This window comes from Mixophyes fleayi, chromosome 2 (assembly GCF_038048845.1).
Source record: "Mixophyes fleayi isolate aMixFle1 chromosome 2, aMixFle1.hap1, whole genome shotgun sequence".
Classification (NCBI taxonomy): domain Eukaryota; kingdom Metazoa; phylum Chordata; class Amphibia; order Anura; family Limnodynastidae; genus Mixophyes; species Mixophyes fleayi.
Window position 1 is genome coordinate 53,200,330 of NC_134403.1, and position 18,513 is coordinate 53,218,842.

At 40.9% G+C, this 18,513-nt stretch overlaps 1 protein-coding gene across 1 annotated transcript in view; it reads left to right on the forward strand.

Moving 5' to 3' along the window:
- Positions 1-8,820: 8,820 nt before the first annotated feature.
- PDS5B (PDS5 cohesin associated factor B) overlaps positions 8,821-18,513 on the forward strand; it is an 88,908-nt gene continuing 79,215 nt past the window's right edge. The window contains exon 1 of the mRNA XM_075198980.1: positions 8,821-8,996. The gene's annotated coding sequence lies outside the window, so the exon portion shown is untranslated. The remainder of the gene's footprint in view (positions 8,997-18,513) is intronic.

The following is an 18,513-nucleotide window of genomic DNA, read 5'->3' on the forward strand; positions in this document are numbered from 1 at the left end:
ACATGCCATATAAAGGGGTACACATTTCCAACGTGAAACATGAAATGTTGACTTTATTTTCACACATGACACATAAATGTCATAGGGAGCGGGTAAAACAGGATTGCTATTGATTGTCCATTAAAAGCACATGATTTGCCTGATGTTCTGACAACGCACCAAGTGGGAGAAATAGAGACATCCTAAATTTATATACACACGCCCAGAAAGGAGTCGCTGGTTTAGGAACTATAGGCAGTTAGTCGAGCAATTGGTCGTGAATTCATACACACTGCAGGATCGGAAGGCGGTTGGAACTAAATTTTTAAACAGAACGACCAATGAAATGAAACGACATTCGGAACTTTGGAACAACTCTCTTTCATTGCGTAAGTATACACACTAATGCGCTTTCGGGCTAAATGGTCGTTTATTGGGTGTTTGGTCCGATAATTGGCCGAAAAACCTCTATTGTGTATCTAGCCTTAGAGTTGAATGCAGATAATCCTGGTGGTACCAAAGAGGGGGAAGAAAAGCACAACCTCCGAAGGACTCATAAGGACTGGAAGAATACCAGGCTGGTACAAAAGTATACAACCCTATGAAGATAATATCTGATGGTTTGCTATGGGCTACATGCATTTTGAGCCTTGTAATGTTTCATTTTATAACCAAATATATGCATGTTTTTTAAATAATGTTATCCCAAAATCAGCGCTCCCTCCCGTTTGCAGCCTAAGTATATAATAAATGCCACTACATTAAAAATAAATTTGATCAATAAAATACAAGGCGCATTGGGCAAGACAATATGACCAAATAATTCTTTGATCTTCCAATACAAAAAATAGGAATGAAAATATATTTATATTACTTTCTATCTCTTTTGTTCTCCAAAACGGGATAATAAAATCATGTGGTACTACAAATAAACTTAGCATAAGAAACTGTTAAACCAAATAAATAGTCCACAATGTCCATAAATAAGAGAAATCAATCCTTTCAGAAAAAAATAGAATATTCTTAATAGGTGTTTATCCAAATGGATGTCATGCAGTAAGATCCTCTCTTCTTTTGTGGTGTCTCCAAATGATTGGATGGACGGAATAGAACAGAAGTAAAAGGACACCTAGTTAGTAATTGTACTTATACATAAACTCTGTATCTCAATTCCACGTCCAAAAATATATATATAAACCAATCCAAACTGTGTGCTGACTATTAAGTACTCTAATCACCACCACACGTGTTGATCATAACGAAAGGAGCTGAATCACTTACATAGCACACAAAAAAGCGATCCCCATATAGATGTGATTTCCAAGATCGAGTCCTCTTAGTAAATCATTACCCGATCAAATCATATAGAAAGGGAAATATATAGAGAGAGAATCTGGCATATTATCTTCAGGGTTTATTTCGTAAAAAACGCACAACATAAAAGCATTAAAACATCAAAAAATCTCTTTCCATATGAGATCCAAGCTTAAAACAACTGATGGACTCGTACCAGATAGGAATGAGAAGTCAGCGTGTAGTTAGAATAGTCCCGGGTAATCACCGCTGTACAAATCACTCTCCTCCGGCTTGTGCACCACCGCTGTCAAATGGGCGGATCTCCGTTAGACCGACGCGTTTCGACCCCGCCTCTGGGGTCTTTGTCAAGGTATACGTAGACACAGAGGGAATCCTCCTTTTACGTATCAAATGTCCAATCATCAATAAGGGTAATGTTTAGATTAAGGTAATATCACGTTACGTGATTTACATTGACATTATTAAGTTTTGAACATTGCAAATGATTCTCTATGAGAACGGAAACCCTTATTGATGATTGGACGTTTGATACGTAAAAGGAGGATTCCCTCTGTGTCTACGTATACCTTGACAAAGACCCCAGAGGCGGGGTCGAAACGCGTCGGTCTAACGGAGATCCGCCCATTTGACAGCGGTGGTGCACAAGCCGGAGGAGAGTGATTTGTACAGCGGTGATTACCCGGGACTATTCTAACTACACGCTGACTTCTCATTCCTATCTGGTACGAGTCCATCAGTTGTTTTAAGCTTGGATCTCATATGGAAAGAGATTTTTTGATGTTTTAATGCTTTTATGTTGTGCGTTTTTTACGAAATAAACCCTGAAGATAATATGCCAGATTCTCCCTCTATATCTTTCCCTTTCTATATGATTTGATCGGGTAATGATTTACTAAGAGGACTCGATCTTGGAAATCACATCTATATGGGGATCGCTTTTTTGTGTGCTATGTAAGTGATTCAGCTCCTTTCGTTATGAGCAACACGTGTGGTGGTGATTAGAATACTTAATAGTCAGCACACAGTTTGGATTGGTTTATATATATATTTTTGGACGTGGAATTGAGATACAGAGTTTATGTATAAGTACAATTACTAACTAGGTGTCCTTTTACTTCTGTTCTATTCCGTCCATCCAATCATTTGGAGACACCACAAAAGAAGAGAGGATCTTACTGCATGACATCCATTTGGATAAACACCTATTAAGAATATTCAATTTTTTTCTGAAAGGATTGATTTCTCTTATTTATGGACATTGTGGACTATTTATTTGGTTTAACAGTTTCTTATGCTAAGTTTATTTGTAGTACCACATGATTTTATTATCCCGTTTTGGAGAACAAAAGAGATAGAAAGTAATATAGAATATATTTTCATTCCTATTTTTTGTATTGGAAGATCAAAGAATTATTTGGTCGTATTGTCTTGCCCAATGCGCCTTGTTGTATTTTATTGATCAAATATATGCATGTGCTTAATGACCGTATTCATACTATATAATATGACGAAGCCGAAAAATATTTACTGTGAGAAGTATTAGCAAATAAATGTACAAAGTTTAACTGTGTTTACATTCACATATGACAACTGCTTCTGGCAATGAAAATGAAATGCTTGTCTCTGTGGTAACAGAGCTAATACTTCCATTAGTTTCCTTGAAGCTATGCACAGATGAAGATAAAGTCAGCATTTTTGCACTGCGACACTGCACCTGGATCTGGTGCTTCATTGACAATTAAGAGAAAACATGCAGCCTATCAATTCTCTAGTAGCTAGTGATGTGCTGCACTGAAGTGTAGGATGACACAGCTAGGATGCAGAAAAAAGAAGGCTAGCGAGAAGGAAGTGGTGCAAGCTGAAGAGTATAATACGATCGATAACTGGCTGAGTGGGATGCTTGATTATACAGGATGCTACATAGTGCCCCATCCAGGGATGGCGATGCCTATGTTAAAGTACACTCATAATATACACAGAGCCTGATTCAGATGAAAATATACGTCATTATCTTTGCATTTCTTCGCACTGCGCATGCTCAGAAAGTGAACACACACAACTGTGTATGGGCAGCATGGTGGCTAAGTGGTTAGCACTTAGGGCAGCACTGGGGTCATGAGTTCAATTCCCGACCACGGCCTTATCTGTGTGGTTTGTACGTTCTCCCCGTGTTTGCGTGGGTTTCCTCTGGGTGCTCCGGTTTCCTCCCACACTCCAAAAACATACTGGTAAGTTAATTGGCTGCTAACAAATTGACCCTAGTCTCTCTCTCTCTCTGTGTGTATGTTAAGGAATTTAGATTGTAAGCTCTAATGGGGCAGGGACTGATGTGAGTGAGTTCTTTGAACAGCGCTGCGTTATTAGTGGCGCTATGTAAATAAATGGTGATGATGAACTGTGGCTATTCAGACCTGTAACTGACGGCACTTACGACTCCTTATGCCTGAGGAGGAGTGACGGGGAAGAGAAGGGGTGTTGTAACATAGGCTATGTACATTAAGTGCATGTTCGAGCATTGTAACGCATGACAATGATGAACACGGTCCTGGTTTGGGTGGTCACATGATTGTGGCTGGGAGGCGGCATATTCTGCAGTGTACATAAAGCTCACTCTCACACTCTAACAGTGTGAGAGCAACAGGTTTCCATACCCAGACTGACTCCGTTATGTAATATTGCTGCCGGCCTTGGTTTTCCTTGTGAATCCTTCTTGGAAATTGCTTCTGCCTGTTAACCCCTCCTGTACCAGTCCTTGTTTGTTTTGACCTCTCTGCCTCGGATCCTGATTCTGTACTGCGCTACTGCCTGTGTACCAGATTCCGGCCTGTTGTTAGACTTTCCTTCTGCATACTGATTTTGTACCTCGCTACCGCCAGTGTACCAGTCCTTGGCTAGCTGACCTGGTTCAGATTTTAATTTCTCTCCGCTGTATTACGCCTAGTGACTGTTCAGAGGGCTGAGACCTGCGTGTTCCTGGCCGCTAAAGTCCATCCTGCCTTGCGGCGGTTCTTGGTGAAGACCGGGGAACCCGTTAGACTCCGCGCCTCTGTTCGGCAAGTGCTAATCCAGGCTAACACATGTATCCATCTCCCCAGACAATTGTTACATTCCTGCTGTATTAGCTTAATGGTTGTCACACACACCAGGCGATCGGGCTGCATACCCGATCGCTTGCACTCTTACCTGTCTTCGCTGTCCGTCTGCTCCGTCCTGGCCGCCACCATCTTTCTATACATTTTCTCTGCTCCTCTCCTATTGGTTAATGATTTTAGCTCCACAGTTTAAAAGACACCTCCCCTGGATGTTTGGTGCCTGTTCTTTTAGTTACTTCCTTGGTGCTAGACATGGCTCCCTTGTACCTGTTGACCGCAGAGCTGACACTCTTTTTCTGCGCTTCACCTCAACTCCAGTGGTACCTGCTGTCTTCAGAACTGACACTTCCTAAGTGTTCCTGCCACCATCCCAGTTGTAACCTGCTGTCCACAGAGCTGACACTCCACTCTGTGTTTCTCCGCTATCCCAGCGGCACCTGTCTTCTACTCTTCTCCACGTGTTGTCTGCCGCTGCTGACAATCTTTTGCTTGTTCCTCTAAGGGGTTTTGCCTGGTTTATCTTAGTGAGGGCCGCGACCTGCGAGATAGAGGCAGCAAAGGCAAAACCGCCCTGCGGCTGGTCCCTGGTGAACACCATCTCCGCGTTAAGACTCCGCACCTTGCTTGAGTAGTGCAAATCTAGGCAAACCATAGGATCCAGCCTTCTGAACCGTGACAATTGTTTAAAATTATGCTTCATAGCAAATGCGCTCTTAACTTAAGTTTTCTTTTACATGTTGGCAAATTGGATGTAAGTGTCTCAGGGATGTGTCTGTTATCAAGCAGCTGCATCTGTTACTTATTTCGATCTGGACGCATCTTCCCTCGGAATACAGCGTACATATGCATACACTTGTGTGCTACTTTATCAATCGTAAGTTGCACCTACACTTGTGGTCCACCCTGATTTGGGACCTCATTATATAAGGAGTTTGGGGGGGTCTGTCTGGAGGAAATATGATGAGGCATTTAGGCTAAAGTCCCAGGTCAAAAACCAATGGATTTGGGGTAAGAGATGTAGACCTTTGGTTGAAAGCTTATAGTAGTATCGTAATGGAAAAAGAATGCATGGCAGCAAATACTAGGGCAGGAAAGCCTAGGCACAAAAGGCTTCAGTGCTAGGCTTTCAATGAGATGCAGCATGCAAGGATGCATTGTAGGTGTAGGCATGCGTATACCTTTCTGTGGAGGAGACCATTCTGCAAAAGAGTGCACAGGCAACATAAAGGCAACGAACCAGGTGAATCTCGGCAGGATGCTAATGTGTCTGGCTAGCTATCCAAGGCAGTTTGTTTTAGAGACGGGTATAGATTAAAGTTATGTCATCAATGTGCAGCCAAATGTGGCTATAGAGGATGTTGTCAAAGAGATTATGTTGGAAAGAATTGCTGTCCAGTATGACGATCCTCCCATGAAGGCTTTGCCTGGACTTGGTAGCCAAGAAGGTGGCTTGGAAGTTCAGGCTCATTTCTCATCTGTCCTTCCTGCTTGATGTGTAGCAATGTTTAGTTCAGTATAAATCATTTAACAGTTAAGTCAGGATGATTATATGGCACGGTAAGGGGGCCCTTACGCAAAGCTGAACATTGAGTCAGCTTTCCGACTCTTTGTTACTCCCAGTTTTAAGCTCATGTGGAATGAAGAGGAGACATCACATGATACACACTAAAAAGAAGCTTAGAGAAGACCTGATGGTATGTGAATGTTTCCTCCAGCAGTTCAACAGTGTTTGCTTATGGCCTAGTGGAGCCCTATCTACCAAATCATGCATTGCAGCTATTCACTGACTACTGGTTTTGGGGTGCATCTATATGGAGGAATAGTGGCCAGAAAAATGGATTAATAAGGGGCTAAGAATTTAGGTGCGCTGGCATTGTTTCCGATGCTGGTGGCAGAGGAGATTGAAGGCACAAGCTAGCTAAGAGGCACATCATATTTTGGTGCCACAACTTAGTGACGGTGCAAGCCATTAGCTATCAGTCAAAATTATCCCCAACCGTCATCAGGTCACTGAGGTGGTGACTAGGCGAGTTGGTGGTGAAGTCCTTGGCACCAAAGACATGGAGAGCGTATAGTGCAGCCTGGGAAAGATGGAGGCAATACAAGCAGAATAGGTTGTCGGAGGGTAAGGACTCCCTGCAGTTACTATTAGTGTTCTTGGGCAAGCTCCACAATGCTCGGGCCACCAGCGCTAACAACAAGCTGGGCGGCATTGCATTTTTCTCTGGGCTGCATGGTGAAGCGGATGTATAAACGACCTTCATAGTTCAAATATCATCCCAAGATTGTCTTGGCATGGTGCAAGAAGGGGGTTGGGGCATGGAGAGGTCATGGAGAAGAATGAACTGAACAGAAGCAAATGGCAAATTAACATTGGCATGATATGTGCGGGATTATATAGGAATACACCTGCATAAGTTGCATTAGACTTGTTGAACAACGCAATCCAGGTGGCACAGGAGGGAGTTTTGTGGGTGAAAACAGAGTGCAATAAGCCCGCAGCGGAGTGCACAATCACCCTGGGAATGGAGGTGTTCCTGCTCTATCTTCCACCTTTGGGCCTCCATGGTCAGCATGCCAAAGGTGAGTGGATTGTGTGCACCAGTCACGGGTTCGGGGGGCATTGTTTTGCGGCGCTAACATGGTGGGCAGAACATACTCCAGTTGGTGAATTGGAAAATGTTATAGCCTTGTGCACTGCTTTCTCATGCGCGGTCTTTGTGTGTGAATACAGCTGCAACGATTCTTTCACAACACCAGTTTGTGAGACGATATGTAAGCTAGTGTGTCAGTAGGGTGCCAGGTGATTGACCTATGCTCCCCTTACAGATTACAGACCAAGAATAGAAGCATCATTGATGCATCCCTCCGTCTAGAATGTATACTCTCATGGACATGGCCCTCACTACTCTTTGTCTCCTGACGGTCTGTTCTTCTCTGTTATATTGTATACTGCACATGGTATGCTGTATTGTGTTATTTACTATGTTAGCTGAATGTATTGTTGTATTTATTTTATTCTAATTTGCATCCAGATATTATTTGGTTATGTATTATTATTGTATTTTTGTATTATTACTGTATGAATTTTGTTTTGTATTGCTGTACCCTAGCTGTACAGCGATGTGTAAGCCGTGGCGCCTTATAAATAAACAATGATGATGTATACAACTGCCAGATCATAATTAGGATGCATTTAATATAGGGATATCACTAGGCTTACAGACGTTCCAGCTGCTTACATCATACATAGAATGAAGAGTTAAAACACCAGACCACAGACTTATCATAAATGCCGGTGTTTATAAAGCCAAGACAGGCTAAAAGCAAAGCCAAAGAGGAGAAATGGGAAATCAAAGAGGAAATGGTCCAAGAGGCACAGTTTGAAAGAAGGGACAAAGCTATCCAAATAACATATTCAAACATTCAAGCAAGACCCAAGGGTGTGCATGACTAAAGCTGGGTACACACTACAAAGTTTTCATCCAATAATCAGCTAAATCAGCCGACATACGACTGCTCGTTCAAAAGTGGGGTCAGTGTGTGCAGTGACACGATGGTCGAAAGTCTGCCCAAATGGACGATTGTCGCCTCATTTGGTTGGTCTTACCGTTTAATATTTTCGTTTCCGCTGGGTAGTGTGTATAAACTTCCGACCGATCCACAACAGTGAGTACGAAATTACAGTCATTGCTCACGACAACATGGCTGTAAATAGTCGCTAAAGGGACGTCCGCTCTTCCCTTTATCGTCCTAAACAAGGCTAGTGTGTATGCAGTCCATGGACCGAGCGATCGGACCATCGATCGCATGTAAAATCGCTCGGCATAAAAAGTTGGTGGAAAATTCTGTAGTGTGTACCCAGCTTAAGGCAGCAGGTTGTGACAGCATTAAATGGCAATGCATATATGAAGTCAGGACAAGGCTAGCAAAATACATGTTTTATAACTATAATAAAATACCAATATTTCTACTTTGCTGCTGTATCACTTATGCTTGGTCAGTATTGAAAAATACGGACATTTTCAGCGACAAAATCTGCAGGAGACACAACATAGTACAGTAAATGGATATTAGGGGCAGTTAGCATGTATTATTTCTAGAAACTGGGTTTAACCTAGAAGTAGTGTTTGTACCTGGACGGAACTTTTGCGTGTTTGTATATAACATAATTTGCAGGTTGTTACAATGGAATCTAAAACGCTTACCAAGGTACAAGAGAAACGTTGAGTGACCTAATTACACAGCATTGTACAGTACAGGGCATGTAGGGGCCCGGGCAGTCATTACACCCAGTAACACCACCTATCATATGTCTCACGCTTCAGCCAGCCTGGAGGTCGCAGGGGGCTGTAGTAGTAGATCACGGCCGGTGACGTGACGAGGAGGCGGGGCGGGACGCTTCTCCGTTTTGCCGCTTGGTGGCGCTGCTCTCCCGCTGTGTGCAGCAGGCCGCGCTCTTCCCACCGCCGCTTCCATTGGAGCTGTGGAGACAAATTGGCGCCATTTTGAAGCTCGGGGAAGGCGACACGGTACGGGTGACACGGACGGCTGAGAGGACGGTGGGGGTGTTTGAGAAGCAACATTAACGGCTGTGGGCGAGTGAAGGTGAGAGGCGGGGAGCTGGGCTGCAGAGCGGCGTTCTCTGGTGCGGGGACCTGTACGGTAGATGTACGGGAGCGGCCCCGGTGCGGGGACCTGTACGGTAGATGTACAGGAGCGGCCCCGGTGCTGGCAGAGGCGGGCTCGGGGATTCCTTGTGCTGAGGGGAGGATTAGATGTGCTGGGGAAGAAAATTCCCCCTGTGGTGCCCAGGTCTTCTCGGCCAACCCCTGGTATGGGTGTATAGAGCAATCACCACATCCCACCCCCTTCTCTTGGCTAGGGGTGTATTATAATATATATATATATATATATATATATATATATACACACACACACACTAATCATTGTATGTGTACACTTACTGCCCCTTACCTGTCAGGATGTGTGTACACTTTATGTCAGTAGTAGAACATCTCTCTGTGTCTATACTCTATGCTTAGTACAATATGCCTCCAGGTTGTGATGGGGGTAATGCCCCTTTGGTCATAGGCTGGTGCTGGTGGCTGGGTGACCCCCTCCTATGACATGCAGACTTGGTATATAGGTTTCTACATTCTTTTAAGCTATAAGTTTTAAGTCATCTTTCCTTAGCTTATAATGCTCCTGATGAAGAGCAATTAATTATTTCTGCTTTTTATGTGTCAAAAGATGTATTACTATCAATGATCAGTCTCCTGTATTGAGGGATCCGTGTTTTGATACACGAGTCGGGCTCTGTCATGTCCCCTCTTCCCCTGAAGGGGTTGTCATGCACTGTTGTATTTGTCTGTTAGCGCTGGGGGTCCTTCCAGTGACTTAGTATAATCCTCACTGGCCAGGGGGCTGCAGCACACATCGCTTTTTGAAGGGGTCTTCTGAGTTCATGTCATACTAAAGCATTGCTGACCCCCTGATCTCTTGTTACTGAGTGATCTTTCATTATGACTTGTGGGAGGATTCATTGCTATTAATATTTGCAGAGCATTGTGTGTTTCTACTTCTCTTGTGAACTTCAGCTATTTTGTATAAAAGTTGTGACTTTGCAACTTTTGCTCAAAAATGAAACTTATTTTTAAAATTCCAAACATTTTGTATGTAATACTGTGTGTTGACCGTAATGTTAAGTGTAGTAAATGTTAAAAGAGCTAAATGTCTGTCTGTTACTAGATGTTAACATCATTCCTGTATTTCTGCTAAAATTAGACAAGTATATACATTGTAATCTTAAATATAAGATACACATTCTAACATCACATTATTTTGGTTGTTTCCTAGCTATGAGCTCTTAAGACTAGGACATAAATAGATGCAAAAAAATATTTGTAACAATTTGTAAATGAACTCAGCTGACCCATTGCAAGTAAACTTTTGTGTTTAGTCCCAAGAGATACAGTGTGCCATTCAAACATTCTATGGGAAGTTCACATTGATCCTATTTAAACACCACTTCTCCTTTGGTGTTTTTGTTGCTCAAATCAGTTTAATGAGGGAGGAGGTTGGAGTAGTAAATTTTAATGGATTGTGCCTGGTTGCTATGGTGACAGTCTGGTATTGTTTTACTTCATCTGTTAAAGACATTCTAATGAGTATAATATTTCCTTATATAGACCATTTTTGTAAGAAAGTCTAGTTAAGATCTAATGTTGATGTTAACGGTTGAAGTATTAATATACTCTATAACTTCAACTGGGGTGTACTAGGTGTTAAACACCATTTACTAATCGTTCATCACGACCTGTTTCTCCCAGGAGACACGGTTTTATTTTACAATCTCTGTAATCTGAGCTGATCTAAATAATAGATATTATCAAGGTGTTTTCTAAATAAAAAAAAAACCACATGGTACAGATTTTGGAAAATAAGAATCTATGTAATGTGTCCATTTGAAAGAATCAATTTAAGGACTGTTAAATGAGTACTAAATGCAGTTTTCCTAAGTAAATGATCAAACTGGCATAAAATTAAGATTTGCAGAAACATTGCACTTTAGAGCTCATTTGCAGGGCGCTTGCCCTGCTTTGTCCCCTCCACCTGAGCTGCTGTCAGAGTTGAACAGCCAAAAGCATGTGAGGTGTCTTAATGGAGGGTTTATTAAACCCAGGATCTCAAGACCTAAATGCGAACAGTTAGAGTAATGTTTGGAGCATGCAGGATAGTATTGCTAGAAATAATTGAGAAAATGTGTCTATTCTCTGTCCTGAACTATCCTGAATGTGCATGTTTTTGGCCCATGCGCTCCACGTTGAAATGTGCTCTATTCATGCCATCTCGGGCATATATTTTGTGTAATGTGGGTAGTGTTCATTTGAATGAGCCTTTATACTCTCCATAAAGGTACTCTGTAGATCTGATTTATAGCAATCGGTGCATTGAACACAATGCACCAGTGCTTATATTAATTTATTAGACAAAGTGTGGTTGAAAATTTGAATATCTGATTATTGACTTAAAAAAAGATGTCTTATACTTCTTTCTTCACTAAACAACATACAGTTTAATAATACCCTGCCCTCCAGGTACTGTTAAGGCTGACATGACTTGGGTGTTTTACAATACTTCTAGCTATAAATTGTTTAGTCTCATTATTTAATTTAAACCCCTATCCCCTCACACTTATGAGCATGCATCGTTATAGCTGAAAAGCATTTAAATGACAAGGAAATGGTGTTCCACTGTTGAAAGCTATACTCTTCTAAATAGGCTTCTGATTGCTTGTGTGACACTGACCTATGGCACAGATTCTTTACTTCCTCCTTCTCCATCACTTATGTTTTTCAGGTCATTAGTAATCATAGGTAAAATATGTGGATGTTTACTGTAATGTTGGTTTTCTAACTCAACCCAAAACTACATTTTTTGTTTTTGGTTCAAGCATGTGTTAGACTAAAATCTGAAATGTTTCTGTCAGGTTTCCCAATCTAAAATACCTGCATATGAAATCCTGTCTCCTGTTTGAGCAGATTGTCAGGGTTGTGATATCCCCTTATCCGTGGACTTCTAATTTGCATACATAGGAAGTTCATGTGGGGAGGGCCTTTGTCAACCCAGTGTTATTGTGAGCAAGGCAGGTGTAAGGATCCACTGCTCTGGATCATTGCCTAAACTGTCAAATTAATGGTGTGCAGGTAAGTAATTTCACACAAGCCCCTGGGACTGTACAGCCAGTACTTAACTGGCGAGGTGGAGCCCAATCTAAACGGTGAAAAGACTTTGTGACGCACGTTCCATCCAGCGTCGATTTAATAATGATCAAAATATGATTTTGGCCTGTTGAGTAGATGCCCTCACAGAGAAAAAACTTCTTGGTAATACCCCTTGGTATCTGCTGCCATCGAGGGAGAAGGGGAAACTAACAAATGATTCTAATTATTTGATTAGGTTACCTTGCTATCCTCCATGGCATCTCTGGTGTTCTGTTATAGTTTGTATATTATATGTTCATGGATTGGAAACCCAGATGGACCCCTAAAGGAAAGTGGAGTTGTATATACCTTTTATACCTTCCACATGTGTTTTCTGTCCTGACTTGGCTAGAATGGAGTACCTTAGTGTCTGTTGCCATGGAGGCGATCAAGGAAAACTAATTAATTGGGTTAGTGTAAGAAGGAATTAACTTTGGATTTTAAAAAAAAATCCAGTCTCCCCATGTTTTGAAAATACAACAGTCTTGCCTTATTTGCTTACAGTTTGTTGGCGCTTCAGTAACAAAATGTTATGGCCAGTTATATAATCAGAAAGTTTACTGTTTAAATGACCATTGCAGCTGGTTGCATAGGATGTCATAGTGATGCTACGAGGAGCATAGGGTAGAGCAGGGATCAGCAACTCTCGGCACATGTGCCAGACGTGGCGCGCATACCACTTCTGTCTGGCTTGCAGGAGCTCTGCAGCTGCCTCACTAAAGCAGCTTGTGATGGCCAAAATGGAGGTTTTGCGCATGTGCATCAACTGCTTTAGTGAGGCAGCTCGTCATGGAATGGAGGAGGGGCGCTGACTCCAAAAGTATGTATGGCGAACACGATGAATTGAGGGCACAGCAATGTGGTTTGCTGTGACATGAATATTTGTTTAATTGTCAGTCCCATTACTATTAATATTATATCTGTACAAACTGTGCAAAGAGGTTTGTATAATACTTCAGCACTAGAGTGCTCCCCATTGTGGTGGGAAGTCTCAGAGATGCTACCAGATCCTGGGCTAGTTGTTCCTCTTTCATGCTGCTCAGTTGTGTTGATCTCTGCCAGACCATCTCTCCCACCTGGCAACGACAAATCCTATTACAGGTCCTAAAAACTCTCCTCGGTCCTTTATGCATTTAGGAATTGGTGGGTAGACCCTGGAGTTCCAAGTGCACCTTTCCTGGTCCATTGTGGAAGCCAAATTCACTGAAAATTGACAGCTATAAAAATAACTATCCTCACTTGACTAGGGAAGCCATCTGCTAGTCTTAATTACCCCATTACTATAATTTACTATCATCCCATTACTATTAATAATTACTATATTATTACCCCAAACTAAAGTGTCCCAACTAATCCTGCTGTCTTTACACCCCCCCAACCCAATCTAGAATGTAGGCTCTTATGTGCAGGGTTCTCTCTACCTTCAGCCCCATGTCTGTCCATTGTCCATCTAGCTTGTCTGTTACTTATCACGTCTTATCAGACACCTCAATGGGGAACTTTTCTGTATGATGTGCAATTTGTTCTGTTATTTACATCCATCCATTTATTATTCTGCTCAACTGTACCGATGTTCCTATTATATACAGCAATTGTTAGGTGCTGTGGAATCTGTGGTGCTGATGATGGTTTACACAAGTCCTTGGTATTCTGTCTCGTTACGTGGTTATGTTCTGATTACCATTTGGTAAGCCACTGACTGCAGGGGGTACCATGTAAGCTTGTGTTTCCAGAAGTGGATTTACTTATTTGCAAATATTTACATTTCAATGCTCAATTTCTTGTTCATCCTATTTCTTCAAACTGCTTTCTGCATGCTATGGTGGGTTCTGTGGAACGTCACGGCCAATTGAATCTTCCTCTACAGGTCATGATACTTCTGAGGTAAAATGTGACCATTAAGGCAGAAATAAATGGAGTATGAATGTGTGTAGTTCCCAGTGACTAACAATTGGTTTTGGACTAAAATGTGATTAGACTTTGGATAGACTGTAATATCTGGTTACTAGATGAATTTCATAGAGTGCACATGGTGTTAGTGGGCAACTAAAATGCATGCAATCAAGTCACTAGATCATATCTGGTGGTTCAGTTCAATTTGGGTAACATGCCTGTGTATGGCCAAATTTTTCGCAGACCTTGTTATTTTGCAGTTGGCCTGAGCAACCTGATTGCTCTCTTTAGGCCATTCAAAGTGTTTTCCTGGCCATTTTAAAACTATATTACATCTTCTGATGTACGGGCCTAATACACTTATACTGCTCGATATACCCATTTAAAGGTTTCTGGAAAGCTGACCATTTACTGAATGAGACGGGTTATGACTAAGGGGCCTGCAGTTCAGGACACATGATCCCTGCAGTTATGCTAGCTGACAGAGAAGATTTATTTTGATAAGTGGAGTTCCTTAAGGAAGGTAAATAGTGCATTTAGAATACTTAAATCATAGAAGCTATTCATTAAAACAATATTTATATTTAGGCTTACTAGTATTTGCAGTATAAAAGTCTCTGTTTAACAGGAGTGGTATTTATCCTGATTTGAATTCCTGCCTTCACCTATGTGTGCAGACAGCAGTAACTCAGGTCGTCATAAGAATCATTGATTCCTTTGCAGAAACGGTCAGTGTACACATGTTTTGTTTTGTTTTTTTTAAATAAAAATGCTTGCAGGATCAATAACTGCAAATGTTGTGCTAGCAATCCTGGGTACAGTGACTTAACAATCACTTCCAGTTTCAAACATGTTAATCAGGATCCATACTCCTGTGTAAAGCCACCAACAGAACTCCAATTATATAGCCCAAAGATAGTAATGCTGCTCCAGCAGCAGAACATACAGCCTAACAGCTATTGTTGTGCAAATAACAGGATATTCAGGTTCAAATGGTTGAAAAGTGGGGTGGAGATATTGCTGCTACTCAGTGCCCTGATAATGTGTGATATGCTGCCACTAGGGAAACGTGAGGAGTGAATTTCCAGAGAACTTCCAAATAGAAAATGGTACAAATATGGTTTCTCAAAATGCCTTGGAAAACTAGATTTGTAAAATAACAGGATAACGAAAGTCCACTAACATTTGAAGGGATACATTTGACATCTGGTCAAACCAGAGCCCTTCATCCCTCCAATAGATCAATTAACTGTTGACACGGGCAGTCTTTTGCGTTAAATAACTTCGATATTTTTAAACCAACAAATGTTACAATGTTCGGATCATGAAAAGTTGTGCAGACATCATTTTTCATGTTGTGAAGAAGCTTTTTAAAAACCCATGAATGGAGGTGGTATGTGGCGGTGACTTTTTTTTTTTTTTTTTTTTCAAAACCCATTTTTAGATTTCGGGAGCAGTTGTTTGATGCAGTTTAGAACCTTTTGAATTCTTGTAAAATGTTAGAAATAAAAAGCACCCCTGTGTACAATTATCTGCTGTAAATCTGTATTATAGAACATTTGATGATAAAGAGTGCTGTCTAGGTAGACTCAATCCCTATAATTTTACACACACACTGATAGAGGTGTATAAACCATATATTGTCATTTTGGTGTGCTGCCTTGGTGGTTTTAAAAATCTGGCTTGTGTAAATATATATATATATATATATATATATATATATATATATATATATATATATATATAATATATATTTTTTTTGGTATAAAATCAAGTAATCTTTAATGGCCAGTGTGATCTGTTCTGCTACTGTATCCAATCTGAATTTTAAACTGGGGTAACACAAAATCACTCTCATTTATTGCCTGTGCCCACAGGTGTTTTTCTTTTACTTTCTATTACAACTTGTCTAATGCAGCTGTTATAACTGCTCCGGTACATGTCACTGCTGCAGGATTGTAATTTTCAGGTATCGCATTTAAAATATAAAACAAAAAATTAAACCTTGCTGTGTCTTCTAAAATAGTGCTGCACGTTGAACTTGCTTATTACATTGACAAGATTGTAGGTTGTAGACCTAAATCTATGATAATTCATCCCTCCCATGCGCAGTAACTGTTTTTACCCTGTTTTTATATTTGATTGCTTGTAATCTAGTCAGACAGTTACCTGGGCTTTAATTATGTAGCTGGTTTTATAATTCTGTCCTCTAATCTTGCTCTTTTCTTGTGAAATCATGAGCTAATTTACTTGCTTTTGTCGCTGTAACACAGCACTGTTTAATTATTGAATTTCCTCAGCTAGTTCACTCACACCTGAAAAGCATCCACTTTCATTATTCTGCTTTTATTTAGACATCCATTGCATGCATGTGTCAAGATTGAGGGCTCATTCACACAGACATTCCGGGGAAAATGGGGGAGAACATGAAAACTAACACACTTTAGACGTGGTTTTTTATTGATGCTTTGGCAGGTTTTTCAGACCCTCTCGTTTTTAAAGCTGGTACATTTTGAAAGTCCTCTAAACATTAGATTGCAGAGAATTTTAATGAACAATTGCAAGGCATGAAATAATCGCCTGCCATATTACACTCGTACTTATCCACTTATCGCCTGCATGGTTTGGACAAGAAGAAAAAAAATTGTCCCCACCCTTTTTTACTGCTCACAGGAGGACCTCCAAACATCTTTCTTCAAATACAAGTAGTGGATAGAGGAGGGGATGAAATTAATTGTTTAACAAGCACATATGGATTGGTCTGGTGTGCACATACTTTTGGCCATCTATGTATGAAATGGTCATCTCTCTTCAGAAAGCATCTGACTCTTTCCTACCATTGGGGGACACTGCAAGACATTGGGGTATAGTAGGTGGGCTAGTATGTAAAAGCCATTCTGGTGGGAGCATCGGAGAGAGAAACCCAGGGGTGAATTTATGAATAGTCTTGGGGCATCTTTACCATTGAGTGGAAAGTTCTTATTGGGCCTTAGAGAGCAACCGTGGGTTGCTAGGTACACTTTGGTCTATGTGATGTGGCCATCCCGAGAATTAAGAATTAATCTTTATCCCACTACTCTGCAAAGCTGGGCTTGGGAGCTAAATATTTCCTCCTAAAGTGTTTTATAAATGTTTGATATTGTGTGTTTCTGGGGAGCCTGTTCTGTAAACATGGTTTCAAACTGGAATATATTTTGTGTGTGTATAAGTGCTAGCAATGACATGTTTCACATGCATTCTCACTAGGATTTTAAAGATTGTAGGCATTTTGGATGAGCTAACCAAAATAGAGCAAGATGTATTCTAAAAAATGGAACACTACACTGGTTAATAAAGAAAAGTTGGTCGGTATGGTGACACTAAAAAAAAATCTGAATTAGGCTTACCATCAATTACTTTTTTCCTTGAAATACTCCAGATCTGTTCTTTACAATGGGTAGGTTCTCTTTCCAGTTTAGGTAGAGATTGGTTAAAAACTCCACCAGACAGTATTTTAGCCCATGTTAAGTGGGCTCTCAATCTCTGGCACCTTTCGCCAGTTTCTCTTGTATACATGTCTAATTACTTCTGATCCATCTGGAAATGGCTTGCTTAGAAGGGGCATGCTCTTTGCTTAGAAGGGGCATACTCTTTCCAAGGTGTAGGAATCTCAAAACGTTGTTCTATGCTACTAAATCCTTCTGTCCTGGTTAAATAATACAAAGTCCAACAAGTGCAGGACTTATTCCTTTTCGTCACTAGGTTGTGGACAAAAGGATGGCAGTATGGTCACTTGATGAGAAATGTGGATGCTACTTTAGGCAGTAACTCTTTGGTTAACTGATTGGTTCTAAGTTTCAATTTTATCTGCATAAGTATTAAGAAAGGGTTCATTGCACCATGGTGCTTGCATTTGTACCACTCTGCTAGTAGTAGTAATTGCCACCATGGACACCCCATTTAGTGTCATTCATCTTGGAAATTCTTGTATTTCTGTAATTATTGAAGAGTTCTTCATTCTTGCAAGTAAAAGCGTGTTGATACTTGATCTGAGACTCCCTTATGACCGAGCAGTTTACATTCAGTCTCTGTCATTAAAGGTAGCCGATTTGGATAAAAAATTGGGCCTTGGTGCAGTCAAACTGACCGCAGAGGTCATAACTAGTCCCAGAGCATCTGCCAGGCTACAGGAAACCACAAATAGTATGACTGAACTGGATGGATCGCTATCGCTTCTGCTTTATAGAATGTGAGCAATGAGTGTAAACTGAGGGAGGCCCTAATCAAAACGAAATGTCCATGGAACAGTTAGATTGTATATTCTCTCTGTTCCTGCATCCGTGAGAAGAACTTTGGTGCCTTGGTATTCTTGCTCGTTACCATAATGTGAACTTGAAGAAGCTCAGATTTTCCTGTTGGTAGCTGAAATACTCCTAGTGTAGATTACTCTTCTAGATGAATCTGTTTTTGATTGAGGTAATCTGCTA